Genomic DNA, 15,236 nt, shown 5'->3' with positions numbered 1-15,236 from the left:
AAACCCCCTAAACCTTACAATCACCCTGGACACTACAAAACCCACATAAATACCCATGTCACACCCTGACCTAACTAAAATAATAAAGAAAACAAAGAATACTAAGGCCAGGGCGTGACAATTATCAGAGGGTTTGTTCATTGAAAGTAAAGTAGTCTGTGTGAATCAACTCAAGTTGAATGTGTCTTTTTGATAAGAAATTATGAAAATATCTTTGGTGACCTCCGCCTGCCAAATGATTCTGAATCAACACTACATTCTAAATCAACACCACATTCTGTATCAAGACCATATTCTGAATTAACACCACATTCTGAATTAACACCACATTCTGAATCAACACCACATTCTGTATCAACACAACATTCTGTATCAACAACACATTCTGAATCAACACCACATTCTGTATCAACAACACATTCTGAATCAACACAACATTCTGTATCAACAACACATTCTGAATCAACACCTCATTCTGTATCAAGACAACATTCTGAATCAACACCACATTCTGTATCAACACAACATTCTGTATCAACAACACATTCTGAATCAACACCACATTCTGTATCAACACCACATTCTGAATCAACACCACATTCTGTATCAAGACCACATTCTGAATCAACACCACATGTATCTATGATGGTAACAAAATATATACATATATGTTTTAAATATATATATCACATGCTTCATAAACAACAGGTGAAGACTAACAGTGAAATGCTTACGGGCCCTTCCCAAATAAAGAAATAATAACAAATTAAATCACGTAATAATACAAGTAATAGTAAATACACAATTAGTAAAGATACCTTGGCTATGTACACAGGGTAGGGGTAAGCAGCCTGATCTCATAGAGTACATGTAACATAGTAAGTACTCTCAAATTAGTATGATATATTACGTTTGGTTTGGTTACATAAGACAGAAGGTTACTTAAGGCAAACATGAAAGGAAGGTGGTTGGGCTGGGTGGATGAGTAGGCATATAACACAAATGTCTAGCACACCAAAGGTTGCGTATTCAAATCTCTTCATAGACAACTTTAGTATTTTAGCTCATTAGCTGCTTTCAACTACTTACTACTTTTTAGCTACTTTGCAACTGCTTAGCATGTTAGCTAACCCTCCCCCTAACCCTAACCTTAACCCTTTTAGCTAACCCTTCCCCTAACCCTAACCTCAACTCATTGAGCTAACCCTTCCCCTAACCTTAACCCTTTAACATAATTCCTTAACTTATCCCCTAACCCCTTATCTAGCTAACGTTAGCCAGCTAGCTAACGTTAGCCAGCTAGCTAACGTTAGCCAGCTAGCTAACGTTAGCCAGCTAGCTAACGTTAGCCAGCTAGCTAACGTTAGCCAGCTAGCTAATGTTACCCATAATAAATTGGAATTTATAACATATCATAAGTTTTGAAATAAAAAATATATTGTACTCTTTTGCAAATTCAAAAACAAAAGTTTGTGCAAAAAGGGTCAATGTATATAGTCCAGATAGCTATTTGGTTAACTATTTATCTAACTATGTAGCAGTCTTATGGCTCTGGGGTAGAAGCTCTTCAGGGTCCTGTTGGTTCTTGACTTGGTGCATCGGTACCACTTTCTGTGCGTTAGCAGAGATAGTGGTCTATTACTTGGGTGGCTGGAGTCTTTGACAATTTTTAGGGCCTTCCTCTGACACTGCCTGGTTTAGAGGTAACCACTGAAATCAATGAGAATAAGTGTACAAATTATGTTCTTGTAGACAGGCTTCACACTCAATGTTTTCTGGAAAACAGTATTGAGCATCTTTGTGTTTCTTCATTTGTAATGATGTTAAAAATGCTGAGGTCCTGATCCTCCTTGGTGTCATGCCATGTTTTAGGTCGGGGCGTGACCAGGGGGGTTATCTAGTATTTTGTATTTCTATGTTTGTTGGTGATTATGGTTCCCAATTAGAGGCAGCTGTTTATCGTTGTCTCTAATTGGGGATCATACTTAAATTGTAATTTGTTCCCACCTGCTTTGTGGGATATTGTTTTGTGTGTGTGCATGTTGCACCATGGCTTTCACGTTTGTTGTTTGTTCATTGTGTTTTTGAAGTTTCACTTAAATAAAAGATGTGGAACTCAACTCACCCTGCACCTTGGTCCGTCCTTTATGACGATCGTGACACTTGGTCCTGTTTGTAAACCTGTCCGGTCCGCTTTCTGACAAACTCTGAGCTCTGCCTCTCTACTTATCCCTGAGTGACTGACTGACCTTCCTCGGAGTCTCTCTGCACAAACACCATGAAAACATTAACATGTGAGCACACAAATAAAAAAACGGTCTGAAAATAATTTGTGAAACCATTATGCGATTTATGACAGGATTGGATGTAGCTGAGCCCACCTAGCCTGTCCTTCAGCCTCGCTGATAGTTAGAGATGAGAGAAAAGGTGCATTTTCTAAAATTCTGAGCATTTGAATGGGGAAAAATAATATGGCTGACGTTTTGGTCAATCAAAAGCTATTTTACATGAGAAATAGGATGACTGTTTTGGGTGATGTCAGTACTCAGTTTTGGTGTGCGCCAGTTCATGCTTTTTGCTAGTGCTCATTTTGGACCATAATCCAAAACCTCAAGAGACAATGGCGGAACAGCACGTGTCAGTTGGTCAGTCTGAAAAGTAGGGATGTTGATAAGAATCCAAATGAATAGTGGCATTATAGGAACATTCCATATACTGTACAGAATTTAAGAAAATATCCATCTGAACTAAATTATGAAACACTTCTTCATGTTGCGGGAGATTTATGGCTCAGTGACATCATGGGGACAAATACAATTTGTCAGACATAACCACACTGTACTCTGACCCAATCGCCCCCTTGACATTTGTTATTTTCTGGTGTGTTGTTTTTTCAGGAACAAAAGTGACTAAGGCTACGCTTAGACAGGCAGCGCAATTCTGACCTTTTTCCCACTATTTGGTCAATTGACCAATCACATCAGATTATTTCACATCCAACCTTATTCAGGGCTAAGAGGATTTTGACCAATTAGTGAAAAAAAATCTGAATTGGACTGCCTTTCCAAACGCAGCCTATGAAATGTGATTTACAGTTCAGTTCAGTTGAATCAATCAATGGTCTGAAAAGCACTTCACATAATTACCCTACAAAAGAAAATTTTACACAAAAAAATATATTTTTTAAATACATTATGGATCTTAATTTGACCCGTTTCTTCGCAGGAGGAAATAATCCTGCAGCAGGAGGATTTGAATATCTTGATGAATATTTATAATCACTGCCAAGGGGCAGCTGGAAGTGGTGTTTGTATACAATGCAGTACCGCACCTACATTGTGCCTTACATGCTGACCAAACCGGCTCTGCGCGTGCATCTGTGTGTTGATTTTGTCTATCCCAGCAGGCGTGTTCATGGCATGCAGGTTAAAATACCAAAACCAACTGAACAAACTATATTAATTTGGGCACAGGTCGAAACACCCATGAAACAGTCATGAACATTTAGCTCGCTTGTTGTTGCTAGCTAATTTGTCCTAGAAAATAAACATTAGGTAATTACTTTACCTGAAATGCATATGGTCCTATTTTTGCTGGATCTTTGTAGAATTTTGACCCATGTTGAGTCACACAAATGTGTCTCTACTCCGACAGTTAATCAATCCACTGATACAAAGGGGAAGCCAAGTAAGTTTTTCTCCTTGTTTACTCTTCTTCTTCTTCTGCAGATTTTATATGGCAGCTGGCAACCAACTTTTAGGTACATTACCACCACCAAATGGACTGGAGTGTATTCCTTTTTTAATACACAGTAGAAGGAGGCTCGCAATTGTATTCGGATAGGCTTTACGAAGACAAGTTGAACTAATTAACAAGAACAGGAGTAAAGCAAATATGAATCAGCTTTCAGATAATTAATTGAAAGTTGTGCCTTATGGTCTTTGTTGCATGGCTTCTTATCCACAGAGGGCCAGTGTGGGTGCAGGGTTGTGTTCTAACCAAGCAATAACACACCTTGTTCAACTATTCAAGTCTTGATTGAAATCTATGATTATTTGAATCAGGTGTGTACTGGCTTGCAAGAACAAAAGCCTAAGACCACATTGATTTCTGTTGACACGATTGGACCCAACCCCCCCCCCGTTATAAATGCTACTTTCATGATGAATAGCAATGATCAGTTTATTTTAATAACTTTAAGTGAGATTCATATAATCAAATTTTACATTCAACATGTAATTTTGTAAGTTTTGAACATTTGGAAATTAATTAAAATATATTATTTAAGAGGTGGGCTTATTTGGAACAAACATGGGCTTAAATTGTACACTCAGTACCCATTAAGCCCAGTCTATACTTTTCACATATTTTATCAAATATTTGTATGTAAAGTCATAACTTCACATGAGAAATTAATCTTTCATTTTATATTGTTATTATGTCTGTTTATGTTAATAAGTACAATTACTCGAATCAATAACCATTTACTAATCATTAGTGAAGTCCTTTTGGAGTGCCTAATCTAAAGTGAGTGCTATTTATACTTTATAAATTCGTTGTGACCAGCGTAATTCTTCACAAAAATATGGGTATGCCATTGGTAGACATTCCTGCAATAACTGGTAAAATAATAAGCACACAACATAGAACGTCAAGGAAGAAAACAGAGAGACATGGATGTACTGCCAGTTCCTTAATATGTTGGCTCTATAGGTAACAGCAATTAACACTTAGGAGTGACCAAGTGACTGACAGACAGTGACAACAGAGGAGCACAAGTTGAAGCAGGAGAGACTGGGACAGAAGAGAAGATGCAGAGACAGACTGCACAATAGACAGGCAACAAAGGCATGGTTATAGTGATGAGTTGTATCCCCAGTGGTGTTTTTACATTATGTATTTGTCTGAAACATGAGTTGGTTCAAAAGAGCGGGTTAAAAAAGGACTGTGATTCACCAGTCACTGGTACAGTAAAAGTAGAGAAACGCTATGGTCTTCCTCTGCAGATAATCTGGATAGTCCACTACTGAAGTGTAGCTTCCACCAAGGTGATGCTTCGGCATCTACAAGCGCCAGAAAGACCTCCACAAACCTCAGCAGTAGTCAGGAAACAGTGCCCTACGAGGCAGGCCTCGGCCTCTGTCAACCCCTCTCGCCGCAGTCCACATCGCAGGTGGAAAAAAAGCTGGTGCTGTGTTGATGCATCATTCAAATGATCGCATTGCCAGCTAGCTAACTACCTAGCTAAGACAAACAAACAGACATGCCATCAGTCCAGCAACCCCATGGGTCAAAACCACAAGATATTGTAGCAAAAAAAACAAAACTCAAGAAGTCATGAAAAACAAACATTTGGTTAATAAAATTCTATAAAAATACTTCAAACATCCAAATATGTATACATGTACAGGAGATCTCTGCCTAGGCTTCCTCACTTACTCATGGAAATCATGGAATGATAGTCTAGGCCATGGGGTAGTAGGCTAGATACAGCTCACAGTATGCAACTCATTTTCAAATGCTTTAAAAACACGAAGCCAAAATGGGGAAACTATTAATACAACTTCCTCTGTGCTCGCACATTATTAAAATTCATGTGTGCGCCACTAGAAATCCCTGCATTGGCATGTTTCTGTTAGCCGATACATTCTGAGACCATATTACTGGCACTGGACCTTGTAAGTTAAACTACAGATAAAAGACACACAACGACAGGTTTTAGACCGGTTATTCAAATTACACAGGCTATTCACTGCAGCTTACAGCCGAGACTAGAGTTTAGTACTGACTAATAACATTCTTTATTATATTGTGTTGTAATCTACAGTACCAGTCAAAAGTTTATACACAAAAGTTTTTATTTTATTTATTTTATACATTGTAGAATAATAGGGAAGACATCAAAATCATGAAAAAACACATACGGAATCATGTAGTAAGCAAAAAAGAGTTAAACAAATCAAAATATATTTTAGATTTGAGATTCTTCAAAGTAGCCACCATTTGCCTTGATGACAGGTTTGTACACTCTTGGCATTCTCTCAGCCAGCTTCATGGCGTAGTCACCTGGAATGCTTTTCCAACAGTCTTGAAGGAGTTCCCACATATGCTGTGCACTTGTTGGCTGCTTTTCCTTCACTCTGCGGTTTAACTCACCCCAAGCCATCTGAATTGGGTTGAGGTTGGGTGATTCTAGAGGCCAGGTCATCTGATGCAGCACTCCATCAAAATCAAATCAGATTTAATTTGTAACATGCGCCGAATACAACAGGTGTAGACCTTACTGTGAGTGCTTCTATCACTCTCCTTCTTGGTCAAATAGTCCTTACACAGCCTGGAGGTGTGTTTTGGGTCATTGTCCTGTTGAAAAACAAATGATAGTCCCACAAAGCGCAAACCAGATGGGATGGCGTTTCGCTGCAGAATGCTGTGTTAGCCATGCTGGTTGTGTGCCTTGAATTCTAAATAAATCACAGACAGTGTCACCAGCAAAGCACCCCCACACCATAACACTTCCTCCTCCATGCTTCACGTGGGAACCACACATGTGGAGATCATCCGTTCACCTACTCTGCGTCTCACAAAAACAGGGCAGTGGGAACCAAAAATCTCAAATTTGGACAGATTTCCACCGGTCTAATGTCCTTTGCTCGTGTTTCTTAGTCCTAGTAAGTCTCTTTTTATTATTGGTGTCCTTTAGTAGGGGTTTCTTTGCAGCATTTCGACCATGAAGGCCTGATTCATTCAGTCTCCTCTGAACAGTTGATGATGCGATGTATATACTTGAACTCTGTGAAGCATTTATTTGGGCTGCAGTCTGAGGTGCAGTTAATTGCCGACTCTAATGAACTTAGTAAAAATAAAGAAAAACCCAGTAATGAGTAGGTGTGTCCAAACGTTTGACTGGTACTGTAGGTAGGGTACATTTATTGTCCCTAAAAAACTGAATCAATAGGGAGGTTTTCGAGCTGTGTGCTCGGGACTGGGAGCGCACCCCCCTATCCACATCGACGGAACCACAGTGGAGAAGGTGGAAAGCTTTAAGTTCCTCGGCGTACACATCATTGACAAACTTAAACGGTCCACTCACACAGACAGTGTGGTGAAGAAGGCGCAATAGACTTGAAATCACTGGCCACTTTAATAAATGGAATACTAGTGACCTTAATAATGTATACATATCTTGCATTACCCATATCATATGTCTATACTGTATCCTATACTATTCTACTGTATCTTATTCTATGATGCTCTGACTGCTCATCCATATATTTTTATATTCTTAATTCAATTCCTTTACTAAATGTGTGGGTTTTGGGTATATGTTATGTAATTGTTAGATATTACTTGTTAGATATTACTGCACTGTCGGAGGTAGAAGCACAAGCATTTCGCTACACCGCAATAACTTCTGCTAAACACGTGAATGTGACCAATAAAATGTGATTTAATTTTGATCTGACATAGTGTAGGCTCCCTATTATTCCGTTATCTGCTAACTTTTTTTAGTTTGCTGTGTAAATTGACTGGATATATTCACTGCAGTAGTAAGCCTAAATTGATTAATTATGGGATAATATGCGTTCGCTTCTAAATTAGGGTATAGGCTACATCTCGAGCCTGTCCATCTTCATTGTTCTGTTGAGCAATTACGCACCTTGCGTCTTGGCTATTCCTCTTAAATCCCAGGAAAAGCCAGACTACAAAAGCTTGTTGGAACTTATTTCTAAGTATTGTACTGAGCCCTGAATGGTGATTGGCTGAAAGTTGTGGTATATCAGACCATATACCACGGGTATGACAAAACATGTATTTTTACTGTCCTAATTACGTTGGTAACCAGTTTATAATAGCAATAAGGCCCCTCAGGGGGTTTGTGGTATATGGCCAATCAAAGCCGTGTTCTATTACACGCTTCCCACACCTGTTGTTGGAAATGATGTTGGGGGTAACCTGGTTCATTATCGGGGGAAATGAACGGAGATGAAGAAAATGCAGTTCCAAAAATATAAGAACAATATCTGCCAAAGAAGGATGCTGTATCGGTTATTTGAGCATATTTTGTTTTTAAACCTAGTGACATCAAGCAGAATGAGGCAGTGCGCTTGAACTACGCAAAACAATAGCAACTCAAAGTAAAACGAGCAACTTATTTAACCGTTTGAAAAACAGGCATGTAATACAGCATGACACATGCATGGTGAGGAAAAATGAATCGGAGGCCAACAAGCGTCACGATAAGAGCAAAGCGCAGGCAACAATCCATTACGGAATCGTTTGCACACACAACTCCTTATGCAACACACTCACCTATGGAATGAAATAACAGATGCCATGACGTACAACATAGCAAAATACATGTCCCTAAATTCAACAGTTGAACAAAGTGGGATCAAGAAGATGGTTCACACTCTGGAAAATGCCGTGTGTAAGAATAGCATAGGAGCTGATCCTGAAACAGGTGCACTATTTCGCGACAACAACTGGAGCCTTACATGTCATTAACACTGCACTACATCGATGCCGACTGGAAGCTGCACAGCCAACCTGGTCCCAGAGCATTTCATATTATTATGTACGAAAATCCAAGAAACTCCCTTAGTATGATATACTACGTTTTGTTTGGTATGTATTGATTTGTGGATGTCCAGCACCCATTTCGTATCATATGTTAACTTTTACTGCCTCTGAAACCCGGATCCGGGATCCCCCCCCACCCCCCTCACACTGATTAGCATCGCTAGCATAGCGTCACATTTAAATAGTAGCATCTAAATATCATTAAATCACAAGTCCAAGACACCTAATGAAAGATACAGATCTTGTGAATCAAGTCACAATTTCAGATTTAAAAATGTTTTACAGGGAAGACAAAATATGTAAATCTATTAGCTAACCATGTTAGCAAAAGACACCCTTTTTCTTTGTCCACCATTTTTTCTCAACACCAGTAGCTATCACCAATTCGGCTAAACTAAGATATTGATAGTCACTAACCAAGAAAAAAGCTCATCAGATGACAGTCTGATAACATATTTATGGTATAGGATAGGTTTTGTTAGAAAAATGTGCATATTTCAGGTATAAATCATAGTTTGCCATTGCAGCCAGCATCACAAATCTCACCAAAGCTCCTAGAATTACTACAGACAGCAACGTGTATTACCCATTTACTCATCATAAAACATTTCTTAAAAATACACAGACACAGATCTTGTGAATTCAGACAACATTTCAGATTTTCTAAGTGTTTTACGGCGAAAACACAATAAATCGCTATATTAGCATACCACATACGCAAACGTTACCCGAGCACTGATTCTAGCCAAAGAGAGCGATATCATATCATCGCCAAAATATATTAATTTTTTCACTAACCTTCTCAGAATCCTTCAGATGACACTCCTGTAACATCATATTACAACATACATATACAGTTTGTTCGAAAATGTGCATATTTAGCCATAAAAAAACGTGGTTATACAATGAAAATAGTAGCAAAACAAGCCTGGTAAAGTCGGTCGCCATCTTTGAGTGATCTAGTTTAATCAATAGCTAATCATATACTTGACTAAAAAATACAGGGTTGACAGGAATCGAAAGACAAATTAGTTCTTAATGCAATCGCTGATTTAAATTTTTTAAATTATCCTTACTTTTCAATACAGGTTGCGCCAAGCGAAGCTATAGCAAACAAGATGGCGACATAAACGTTTAACATTTATCGACAGAAACACGATTTATCATCATAAATTGTTCTTAACCTGTTGGGGATGGGGGCGCTGTTTAGACTATTTATGCTAATGTGGCTAATTTTTTAAACGGCTTCCCACAAAATCCTTGATCGTACAATATGCATATTATTATTATTATTGGATAGAAAACAGTCTATAGTTTCTATAGGAGTTGAAATTTTGTCTCTAAGTGGAACAGAGCCCATTCTACAGCAATTTCCCTGACATGGAGTCAGATTTGAGAAATGTTGGCCACTTTTCTGAAGTCAGTTAAAAGGGCACTGTCGTTGCTATGACTATACGGACACTTCTTACGTCTTCCCCTGGATGCCTTTACGTGATGACGATTCCAACGGGGTCGATTGCTCGTTCACAGGCCCTACAAATGAAAAAAACCTTTAGCTAGCAAGTCTTTTCTTGCTGCGTAACGCGCGTGGAAGACACCGACCCTCTCCTGTTCCAAGCGTTAGTTTAGCCTGTTATATTTCTCCGGTCATCTTTTCACTCGTTATAGGAGTTACAAACATCATAAAGTAGTTAATTTAAAGCGTTTTATAGCAATTTATATCCGTTTAGTGCGATTTTGGGACATTTATTTTTGCAACGATGTGAAAAGTTGGGCACGCTTTTCAGTTCATCCCGAACGTAGTTGACATTTCCACATGGCAAGAGGACAGCTTTCCACCAAAAGACGATTTCTCCCAAGAAAGGATCCTTTGCCCAAGATACTGATGGAAGAACAGCTCAAGGTAGGACATTTTTATTATGATAAATCGTGTTTCTGTCGAAACATTTTAGTGGCTTAGGACGCCATGTTTTTTGACGTAGCTTCGCTTGGCGCAAACTGTATTGAAAAGTAAGGATAAATTAAAAAATGTAATAACGCAATTGTATTAAGAATTAAATTGTCTATCAATCCCTGTCCACCCTATATTTTTTAGTCACGTTTATGAGTATTTATGTATAAGAGTAGATCACTGTCTAAGTGGCGCAAGGACAAATTCTGACCAGCTGAGTTACATTTCACATTGTCTAACCATGATTTTGGTGGCTAAATATAAACATTTTCGATCAAACTGTATATGCATGTTGTAATGTGATGTTACAGGAGTGTCATCGGAAGAATTCTGAGAAGGTTAGTGAAAAAATTAATATCTTTTGGCGATGTTGACTTTTATCGCTCACTTTGGCTAGAATCAATGCTGGGCTGCTAATTGCTATGTGCTAAGCTAATATAACGATTTATTGTGTTTTCGCTGTAAGACACTTAGAAAATCTGAAATATTGTCTGTATTCACAGGATCTGTGTCTTTCGATTCGTGTATGCTGTGTATTTTTACGAAATGTTTGATGATTAGTAGTTAGGTAAACACGTTGCTCATTGTAATTATTCTAGTCCATTTGTGATGGTGGGTGCAATTGTAAACTATGCCATCTACCTGAAATATGCACTTTTTTCTAACAAAACCTATCCCATACCATAAATATGTTATCAGACTGTCATCTAATGAGTTTTTTTGTTGGTTAGGGGCTATAAATATCTTAGTTTAGCCGAATTGGTGATGGCTACTGGTGTTGGTGGACAAATAAAAGATGGTGGATTATGCTAATGTGTTTTTAGGTAATAGATGTACATCTTTACATATTGTGTCTTCCCTGTAAAACATTTTAAAAATCGGAAATGTTGACTGGATTCACAAGATCTGTGTCTTTCATTAGCTGTATTGGACTTTAATGTGTGAAAGTTAAATATTTTAAAAATATTTTTTTTGAATTTCGCGGCACTGGTTTTTCAGTGGGGGGGGGGGGGGTGTGCCGCTAGCGCCACGCTGATCCTAGACAGGTTAATGTGAGCTGTTCTTCCATCAGAATCTTGGACAAAGAATTCTTTCTTGGGTCTAATCTTCTTTTGGTCGAAAGATGTCCACTTGTCCGTCGAAATGCCCACTAACGTACGACCGGGAGCCCGAAATGTGCCCAGCGCGTCAAAGTGCACAACAAAGCAATGCCTCAAAATCGCACTAAACGGATATAAATTGCTATGAAACGGTTTAAATGAACTACCTTATGATGTTTTTAACTCCTATAACGAGTAGAAACATGTACGGAAAAATATAACTGGCTACACTAATGCTCGGAAAAAGAGCCGTTCAGTGTCCTCCGCGCGCATGACGCATCTGGGAAAAAGTTCCTACCTACACGTGTTTTTGTTTCATAGGGGCTGTGATTGGGCAATCGACACCATTCAAATCGTCATCACGTAAAGGCATCCAGGGGAAGACGTAAGCAGTGTTCGTATCCTCATAGCAATAACAGTGGCCTTAAAACTGACTCCAGATCAGGGGCCAAAATGTGTGAAATCTGACTCCATGTCAGGGAAATTGCTGTAGAATGACTTCTGTTCCACTCAGAGACAAAATTCCAACGCCTATAGAAACTAGAGACTGTTTTCTATCCAATAATAGTAATAATATGCATATTGTACGATAATGAATTTAGTAGGAAGCCGTTTAATCTGTAATGCAATTATGCTAATGAAAAAACAGCACCCCCTGTAGTCGCAAGAAGTTAAGAATTACAATTCGTATTATAGGTTACAAATTTGCAAAACGTAAAACATGTTAGGAATTGGCTAAAAGTACAATAAGTTACGAATTCTAGATAGGTGGTTAACATTAGCTAGGCTAGAGTTTAGGGTTAGGGTTAACTAACATGCCAAGTAGCTAAAAAGTAGTAAGAACACTGAACAAAAATATAAACACAATATAAACTGGCCTCACAACAGAAGACCACATGCAACCATGTCAGCCCAGGACCTCCACATCCGGCTTCTACACCTGCGGGATTGTCTGAGACCAGCCCCCCGGACAGTTGATGAAACTGTGGGTTTGCACATCCGAAGAATTTCTGCACAAACTGTCAGAAACCGTCTTAGGGAAACTCATCTGCATGCCAGGGTCACCAGGGTCACCAGGGTCTTGACCTAACTGCAGTTTGCCATCATAATCAACTTCAGTGGGCAAATGCTCACCTTCGATGGCCACTGGCATGCTAGAGAAGTGTGCTCTTCATGGATGAATCCCGGTTTCAACTGTACCGGACAGATGGCAGACAGCGTTTATGGCGTTGTGTGGATCAGCGGTTAGCTGATGTCAATGTTGTGTGCCTCATGGAGGCGGTGGGGTTATGGTATGGGCAGGAATAAGCTACGGACAATGAACACAATTGCATTTTATCCATTGCAATTTGAATACAAAGAGATACTGTGACAAGATCTTGAGGCCCATTGTTGTGCCATTCATCCACCGCCATCACCTCCTGTTTCAGCATGTAAATGCACTGCCCCATGTTGTAAGGATATGTACCCAATTCCTGGAAGCTGAAAATGTCCCAGCTCTTTATTGGCCTGCATACTCACCAAACATGTCGCTGTTGAGTATGTTTGAGATGCTCTGGGTCGACGTGTACAACAGAGTGTACCAGTTCCCCCCAATATCCAGCAACTTTGCATAGCCATTGAAGAGGAGTGGGACAACATTTCACAGGCCACAATCAACAACCTGATCATTTATATGTGAAGGAGATGTGTTGTGCTGCATGAGGCAAACACCAGATACTGACTGGTTTTCTGATCCACACCCCTACCCTTTTTTAGGTATGTGACCAACAGATGCATATCTGTATTCCTAGTCTTGTGAAATCCATAGATTAGGGCTTAATGAATGTATTTCAATTGACTGATTTCCTTATGAACTCTAATTCCACCAAATCGTTGTAATTGTTGCATGTTGTGTTAATATTTTGTTCAGTCTAGTTGAAAAGTTGCAACTTAGTTTTCCGTGATGAAATTCGAACTCGCAATCTTTGGGTTGCTATACATTTCTCGTGATACGCCCACCCATCCACCCTAGTTTCCTTTTTGCTTCAAGTAATCATCTGTCTTATGTAACCATACCAAACGTAACATATCAAACTAATTTGAGAGTCCTGGATTTACATTTACTATGTTACGTCTAGTCTATGAGACCAGGCTGGCGCAGTAGGTGCTTGCAGAGCTGACTGCCTACTTTCCAGAGGACCACACTGGGGAGATTATAGCCCAGGCCAGGGGTCAGGGACTGTGGGACTTGCTAGTGGCCTGGGATCAACCAAAGGAGAAGCAGGTGTGCATCACAATGGACAGTGGGGCAAATGTAGTGAAAGCCACCAACCTAAATGGATCGACTTCAGCTCGCTAACGGAATGTATTGTAATAAAGTTCAAATCAAATTTAATGGTTAGCAGATGTTAATGCGAGTGCAGCGAAATGCTTGTGCTTCTTGTTCCAACAGTGCAGTAATATCTAACAATTCCCAACGACTACCTAATACACACAAATCAAACAAGTAATCTAACAATTCCCCAACAACTACATAATACACACAAATCTAAAGGGGTGAATGAGAATATGTACATATAAACATATGGATGAGTGATGGCCGAGCGGCATAGGCAAGGTGCAGTAGATGGTATGAAATACAGTATATACATGTGATATGAGTTAAATATAAATTGGGAAAATAAGTTATAGGCCTACATTTTGATTGTTTGTAGGAAATAATATGCTGCAATTACCAAACACCAATATACTAATGGACTTGAACTTGGTTTGAAATACTATTATATTTAAAATCTGAAATAAATGCATAACTAAATAAAATATAGGTCTCTTTCTGTAGCAGCGTTATGTCATCTTATAAATCACATGCTGGATCACCTGGTAACCAAATATCAAATTTCTTTGGCATGGTGTGAAAAGGGCGCTACTGGAGAGTAGTTGAACTGTGCACCTCTCCCAAAATAACTGATCTGAATTCATCATTATCGGCACCCTAAAATATATTTATTGTGATATGGATTTTTGTCCATATCGACCAGCTCTAGTTGGCCTATCTCAACACCGATTGGCTACAACTTGAAAAAATACACCATCTGAGTGGCCTGCTGAAGTGCCTTTCTGGACCTTCTAATCTGTCGAGAGAAAAAAAAACTGATCCAAATGGTTGCATAATCAGACATAGGCTGCAGGATAGGCAGTTATTTCGGCATTAAACAAAACAGGACGTTTAAGTGGTTATTCAAATTGGCCTACATCACTGCAGTTTACAGTGATGTAGGCCAATTTTTACAATACTTTGGCCTACAGTGATGTAGGCCAAAGTTTTCATACCCCTTCCATATTCAATCATTGTAAAATCACTTGATAACAATAATATATTTATTGTTATAGCCCAGGTACTCATTTTCTTTTCTAAAAACGTAGGACTAGGACGAAACAATAGTGGAGGTTTGTGTGCCCGCCAGTCCAGCCTGGAGGAACGCACCGATCTGCCATTTCATGATCTGTTAATGCTGGAGGTTGAAATAGCTATAGAATAACCATTTTCAAAGTAAGGACATCAGTTATAAGATGAAAGCTTCTTTTAATAATAAAACGTGTAAATAATATCTGTAGATAATCTC

This window comes from Salvelinus fontinalis, chromosome 13 (assembly GCF_029448725.1).
Source record: "Salvelinus fontinalis isolate EN_2023a chromosome 13, ASM2944872v1, whole genome shotgun sequence".
Taxonomy (NCBI): Eukaryota; Metazoa; Chordata; class Actinopteri; order Salmoniformes; family Salmonidae; genus Salvelinus; species Salvelinus fontinalis.
Note: the sequence above shows the minus strand (reverse complement) of the source record.